The following is a 7,479-nucleotide window of genomic DNA, read 5'->3' as shown; positions in this document are numbered from 1 at the left end:
GGACTCCAAGTCTCGGAGTCGGGACTCGCGGGGAGCTCCGGTGGTCCGGCCGAAAGTGTCGCCGGCCGGCCGGCCGGCCGGCACAGCCCTCCGAATCGGCCCCCTTACGGACTTCCGCATCGGGGCATTTGTCCGAAATTCATTCGGCCAAGGTTCCGACTCGGCGGCCCGGGCACCGGCAGGCTGCCCGAGGAGGGCGACCCCCCGGCCGGCAGAGGCCACCGAATCGGTCCCCATGCGGACTTCCGCCAGTGGGAATCGGTGGGAAAATCCGTCCGGCCGGACGGACGGGCGAAGTCGCCGTTCGCCCGTAAATGCCGCCGCGCGGCCCGGGTTAACGAAGTGGGGAGGCCCGTACCGCCTGTCGACCACTCCTAGGTGGTCGAGAAAAACGCCTCCCCATATATCTCCGGGAACCCCGCCAATGCCCCCGTACAGAAATTGCATGTGTCAAAGGGGCGGCCGAATCTGACCCCGGCGGCCGGGTCTCTGGAACTCCGGGCCGGCAGCGGCCGGCAAATCCGTCCCGCATCGGGACTTCCGAAGCAGAGTCGGTTAACGAATTGCACGCGGGTAAATGGTTAACCGCAGCCCGGGTCCGGACACCTGGCTCCCACACGACCCGTCTTTGGGGGAGGTGGGTGGGTGGGTGGGCCAGCTACAGCAGCCTCGCGAGGGCTTGGCTGTGGGCTCCCCGGTTGCCGAGCTGCAGTGTGCCGGCACAGACGAGCGCGTTGGCTGGCTGGCTGGCTGGCTGGGTCAGCGTCTTCGCCGGTATTCGCAGAAGGTGCTAGCAGGTCCAGGGGCGAATTAGCCGCGCGCCGCTGCGGGACCGACGTACGCCCAGTTACAAAGACTGGGCGTTTTAGGGTGAGGGTGAGGGTTAGGGTTAGTTAGGGCTAGTGTTAGGGTTAGGGCTGGCGTCAGGGTTAGGGTTAGGGTTAGTGGCAGGGTTAGGGTTAAGGTTTGGCTTGTGCTCCTGGCAGGTCCCCGCGCGCCATAGCTCGGCGGGCTGCCGCGAGGGGGCGTCTTCGGAGGGCCGTGCCGGCCGAGGGGCGGCTCCTCCGTCGGGACTACAGGAGGTCGCACCGCCCGTCGCAGTCCTCGGCAGACGTCGGAATTATTCCAAGTCCCGCCGCATTAGGGTTGGTTAACGACTTGTCCCGGCCGGGCTGGTTAACGACTTGTCTCGCCGACGTTGGTTAACGACTTGTCCCGGCAGGGCTGGTTAACGACTTGTCTCGCCGACGTTGGTTAACGATTTGCCAGGGCCCGGTCGGGCAACCCGATTGCCCGCCCGGGGATTGGGTTCGGGCTAGGGTTAGGGTTAGGGTTAGGGTTAGGGTTAGGGTTAGGGTTAGGGTTAGGGTTAGGGTTAGGGTTAGGGTTAGGGTTAGGGTTAGGGTTAGGGTTAGGGTTAGGGTTAGGGTTGGGGCTAGGGTTAGGGTTAGGGTCAGGGTTGGGGCTGGGGCTAGGGTTAGGGTTAGGGTCAGGGTTGGGGCTAGGGTTAGGGTTAGGGTTGGGGTTAGCTTTAGGGTTAGGGCTGGGGTTAGGGTTAGGGTTGGGGTTAGGGTTAGGGTTGGGGCTAGGGTCAGGGCTAGGGCTAGGATATGGGTTGGGGCTTGGGCTGGGGCTAGGGCTCGTGCTATGGCCAGGGTTAGTTTTAAGGTTTGGGTTGTGCTCCTGGCAGGTCCGCACGCGTCATACCTCGGCTGGCTTGCCGCGAGGGGACGTCTTCCGAGGGTCGTGCCGGCCGAGGGGCGGCTCCTCCGTCGGGACTACAGGAGGTCGCACCGCCCATCGCAGTCCTCGGCAGACGTCGAAATTATTCCAAGTCCCGCCGCATTAGGGTTGGTTAACGACTTGTCCCGGCCGGGCTGGTTAACGACTTGTCTCGCCGACGTTGGTTAACGACTTGTCCCGGCCGGGCTGGTTAACGACTTGTCTCGCCGACGTTGGTTAACGATTTGCCAGGGCCCGGTCGGGCAACCCGATTGCCCGCCCGGGGATTGGGTTCGGGCTAGGGTTAGGGTTAGGGTTAGGGTTAGGGTTAGGGTTAGGGTTAGGGTCAGGGTTAGGGTTAGGGTCGGGGTTGGGGTTAGGGCTCGGGTTAGGGCGGGGGTTAGGCTTAGAGCTGGGGTTAGGATTAGGGTTAGCGTTAGGGTTAGGGCTGGGGTTAGGGTTAGCGTTAGGGTTGGGGCTAGGGTCAGGGCTAGGGCTAGGATATGGGTTGGGGCTTGGGCTGGGGCTAGGGTTAGGGTTAGGGTTAGGGTTGGGGTTGGGGTTAGGGTTAGGGTTAGCGTTCGGGTTGGGGCTAGGGCTCGGGTGAGGGCGGGGGTTAGCTTTAGGGTTAGGGCTGGGGTTAGGGCTAGGGTTGGGGTTGGTGTTAGGGTTAGGGTTAGCGTTCGGGTTGGGGCTAGGGCTCGGGTTAGGGCGGGGGTTAGCTTTAGGGTTAGGGCTGGGGTTAGGGCTAGGGCTGGGTCTAGGGTCAGGGCTAGGCCTAGGATATGGGTTGGGGCTTGGGCTGGGGCTAGGGCTCGTGCTATAGCCAGGGTTAGTTTTAAGGTTTGGGTTGTGCTCCTGGCAGGTCCGCACGCGTCATACCTCGGCGGGTGGCCGCGAGGGGACGTCTTCGGAGGGCCGTGCCGGCCGAGGGGCGGCTCCTCCGTCGGGACTACAGGAGATCGCACCGCCCATCGCAGTCCTCGGCAGACGTCGAAATTATTCCAAGTCCCGCCGCATTAGGGTTGGTTAACGACTTGTCCCGGCCGGGCTGGTTAACGACTTGTCTCGCCGACGTTGGTTAACGACTTGTCCCGGCCGGGCTGGTTAACGACTTGTCTCGCCGACGTTGGTTAACGATTTGTCTCGCCGACGTTGGTTAACGACTTGTCCCGGCCGGGCTGGTTAACGACTTGTCTCGCCGACGTTGGTTAACGATTTGTCTCGCCGACGTTGGTTAACGACTTGTCCCGGCCGGGCTGGTTAACGACTTGTCTCGCCGACGTTGGTTAACGATTTGCCAGGGCCCGGGCGGGCAACCCGATTGCCCGCCCGGGGATTGGGTTCGGGCTAGGGTTAGGGTTAGGGTTAGGGTTGTGGTTGGGGTTAGGGCTCGGGTTAGGGCGGGGCTTAGGCTTAGAGCTGGGGTTAGGATTAGGGTTAGGGCTGGGGTTAGGGTGAGCGTTAGGGTTGGGGCTAGGGTTAGGGTTAGGGTTGGGGTTAGCTTTAGGGTTAGGGCTGGGGTTAGGGTTAGGGTTAGGGTTCGGGCTAGGGTCAGGGCTAGGGCTAGGATATGGGTTGGGGCTTGGGCTGGGGCTAGGGTTAGGGTTAGGGTTAGGGTTGGGGTTGGGGTTAGGGTTAGGGTTAGCGTTCGGGTTGGGGCTAGGGCTCGGGTTAGGGCGGGGGTTAGCTTTAGGGTTAGGGCTGGGGTTAGGGCTAGGGTTGGGGCTAGGGTCAGGGCTAGGCCTAGGATATGGGTTGGGGCTTGGGCTGGGGCTAGGGCTCGTGCTATGGCCAGGGTTAGTTTTAAGGTTTGGGTTGTGCTCCTGGCAGGTCCGCACGCGTCATACCTCGGCGGGTGGCCGCGAGGGGACGTCTTCGGAGGGCCGTGCCGGCCGAGGGGCGGCTCCTCCGTCGGGACTACAGGAGGTCGCACCGCCCATCGCAGTCCTCGGCAGACGTCGGAATTATTCCAAGTCCCGCCGCATTAGGGTTGGTTAACGACTTGTCCCGGCCGGGCTGGTTAACGATTTGTCTCGCCGGCGTTGGTTAACGATTTGTCTCGCCGACGTTGGTTAACGATTTGCCAGGGCCCGGTCGGGCAAACCGATTGCCCGCCCGGGGATTGGGTTCGGGCCAGGTTTAGGGTTAGGGTTAGGGCCAGGGCTAGGGTTAGGGCTGGGGTTAGGTCTAGGGTTAGGGTTAGGTTCAGGGTTAGGGCTGGGGTTAGGTTTAGGGTTAGGGCGGGGGTTAGGGTTAGCGTTAGGGTTAGGGCCTGGGTTAGGGTTACGGCTGGGGTTAGGGTTAGGGTTAGGGCTAGGGCTAGGATATGGGTTAGGGCTTGGGCTGGGGCTAGGGCTCGTGTTATGGCGCTCGGCCAAAACTACGGCTTCCGCCGAATTCAAAACCTACAAGGTCCCGCGGCGGGGAGCAGCCGGGGGACGTGTTGGGAGCGACGTTCGGACCGAGGGGCGGCACTTTCGGAGGGTGGACCGGAGGTCGGTTAACCAATCGTCACGAGCCGGGGAACGGAAGAACTGTTCGCGCCGGGCTGCTGCCTAAGTCTTTGTCCTGTTCTGCCCGTCAGCACCGGACCCGGTCGGTTACCGCAGAGCCGGCTCGGGACTGGTTAACGACTTGTCCCGGCCGGGCCGGTTAACCATTTCTCTCGCCGACGTCGGTTAACGATTTGCCTGAGCCCGGTCGGTTAACCAATTGTCACGAGCCGGCGAACGGAAGAACTGTCCGCGCCGGGCCGCTGCCTAAGTCTCTGTCCTGTTCTGCATGTCAGCACCGGACCCGGTCGGTTACCGCAGTGCCGGCTGGGGTCTGGTTAACGACTTGTCCCGGCCGGGCCGGTTAACCATTTGTCACGCCGAAGTTGGTTAACGACTTGTCCCGGCCGAGCCGGTTAACCATTTGTCTCGCCGACGTCGGTTAACGATTTGCCTGAGCCCGGTCGGTTAACCAATTGTCACCGAGCCGGCGAACGGAAGAACTGTCCGCGCCGGGCCGCTGCCCAAGTCTTTGTCCTGTTCTGCATGTCAGCACCGGACCCGGTCGGTTACCGCAGTGCCTGCTGGGGTCTGGTTAACGACTTGTCCCGGCCGGGCCGGTTAACCATTTGTCACGCCGAAGTTGGTTAACGACTTGTCCCGGCCGAGCCGGTTAACCATTTGTCTCGCCGACGTCGGTTAACGATTTGTCCCAGCCGGGCCGGTTAACCAATTGTCACGAGCCGGCGCGAACGGAAGAACTGTCCGCGCCGGGCCGCTGCCTAAGTCTTTGTCCTGTTCTGCATGTCAGCACCGGTCCCGGTCGGTCACCGCAGTGCCGGCTCGGGTCTGGTTAACGACTTGTCCCGGCCGGGCCGGTTAACCATTTGTCTCGCCGAAGTCGGTTAACGATTTGCCTGAGCCCGGTCGGTTAACCAATTGTCACCGAGCCGGCGAACGGAAGAACTGTCCGCGCCGGGCCGCTGCCCAAGTCTCTGTCCTGTTCTGCATGTCAGCACCGGACCCGGTCGGTTACCGCAGTGCCGGCTGGGGTCTGGTTAACGACTTGTCCCGGCCTGGCCGGTTAACCATTTGTCACGCCGAAGTTGGTTAACGACTTGTCCCGGCCGAGCCGGTTAACCATTTGTCTCGCCGACGTCGGTTAACGATTTGCCTGAGCCCGGTCGGTTAACCAATTGTCACCGAGCCGGCGAACGGAAGAACTGTCCGCGCCGGGCCGCTGCCCAAGTCTTTGTCCTGTTCTGCATGTCAGCACCGGACCCGGTCGGTTACCGCAGTGCCTGCTGGGGTCTGGTTAACGACTTGTCCCGGCCGGGCCGGTTAACCATTTGTCACGCCGAAGTTGGTTAACGACTTGTCCCGGCCGAGCCGGTTAACCATTTGTCTCGCCGACGTCGGTTAACGATTTGCCTGAGCCCGGTCGGTTAACCAATTGTCACCGAGCCGGCGAACGGAAGAACTGTCCGCGCCGGGCCGCTGCCCAAGTCTTTGTCCTGTTCTGCATGTCAGCACCGGACCCGGTCGGTTACCGCAGTGCCTGCTGGGGTCTGGTTAACGACTTGTCCCGGCCGGGCCGGTTAACCATTTGTCACGCCGAAGTTGGTTAACGACTTGTCCCGGCCGAGCCGGTTAACCATTTGTCTCGCCGACGTCGGTTAACGATTTGCCTGAGCCCGGTCGGTTAACCAATTGTCACCGAGCCGGCGAACGGAAGAACTGTCCGCGCCGGGCCGCTGCCCAAGTCTTTGTCCTGTTCTGCATGTCAGCACCGGACCCGGTCGGTTACCGCAGTGCCTGCTGGGGTCTGGTTAACGACTTGTCCCGGCCGGGCCGGTTAACCATTTGTCACGCCGAAGTTGGTTAACGACTTGTCCCGGCCGAGCCGGTTAACCATTTGTCACGCCGACGTCGGTTAACGATTTGCCTGAGCCCGGTCGGTTAACCAATTGTCACCGAGCCGGCGAACGGAAGAACTGTCCGCGCCGGGTCGCTGCCTAAGTCTCTGTCCTGTTCTGCATGACAGCACCGGACCCGGTCGGTTACCGAAGTGCCGGCTCGGGTCTGGTTAACGACTTGTCCCGGCCGGGCCGGTTAACCATTTGTCACGCCGAAGTTGGTTAACGACTTGTCCCGGCCGAGCCGGTTAACCATTTGTCTCGCCGACGTCGGTTAACGATTTGCCTGAGCCCGGTCGGTTAACCAATTGTCACCGAGCCGGCGAACGGAAGAACTGTCCGCGCCGGGCCGCTGCCCAAGTCTTTGTCCTGTTCTGCATGTCAGCACCGGACCCGGTCTGTTACCGCAGTGCCTGCTGGGGTCTGGTTAACGACTTGTCCCGGCCCGGCCGGTTAACCATTTGTCACGCCGAAGTTGGTTAACGACTTGTCCCGGTCGGGCCGGTTAACGATCTGCCAGGGCCCGGTCGGGAACTCGATTGCCCGCCCGGGGACTGTTGTCTTGCTCCACCGCACGGCCGGGGGGGTCGGTCGGCACGGCTAACGAGCCGTCCGAGAACTGCCGGTTAACCAGTTGCCCGGTGGCAATTCGTTAACTGAGTCCGCTCCGGAAGTCTGGATGCGGGTCGGATTTGAGGGTCGTAGCCGGGCAGGAGTTCCAGAGGCTCGGCAGCCGGGGTCAGATACGGCCGCCCCTTTGACACATGCAATTTCTGTACGGGGGCATTGGCGGGGTTTCCGGAGATTTACGGGGAGGCGTTTTTCTCGACCACTTAGGAGTGGTCGACGGGCGTTACGGGCCTCCCCACTTCGTTAACCCGGGCCGCGCGGCGGTATTTCCGCACGCTTCCCAAGGTCGCCCGTATGGATTTTCGGACGAATTCCCAATGGCGGAAGTCAGTCAGCGGGACGTATCCGCAGGCCCAAGCCGACCGAGGGGCAGCATATACGGGCTGACTACCGGTGCTCGGGCCGCCGAATCGAAACCTTGCCCGAATGATTTTCTGACAAAGTCCCGCGGCGGGGAGACGCGAGGGGACGAATTCGGAGGGTCGTGCCGGCCGAGGGGCGGCATTTTCGGTGGGACTACCGCAGGTCCCTCCGCCAAAAATAGGGCTACGGCCCGATCGAAAATCTGACAAAGTCCCGCTGCGGTGAGCCGCGAGGGGACGTATTCGGAGGGCCGTGCCGGCCGAGGGGCGGCATTTTCGGTGGCACTACCGCAGGTCCCACCGCCGATCCGAGACCTTGGCAGAAGTCGAAATTATTCCAAGTCCCAACTCGGA

Source organism: Hypanus sabinus, unplaced genomic scaffold (assembly GCF_030144855.1).
Source record: "Hypanus sabinus isolate sHypSab1 unplaced genomic scaffold, sHypSab1.hap1 scaffold_2789, whole genome shotgun sequence".
NCBI classification, from domain to species: domain Eukaryota; kingdom Metazoa; phylum Chordata; class Chondrichthyes; order Myliobatiformes; family Dasyatidae; genus Hypanus; species Hypanus sabinus.
This window is presented reverse-complemented; position numbering follows the sequence as displayed.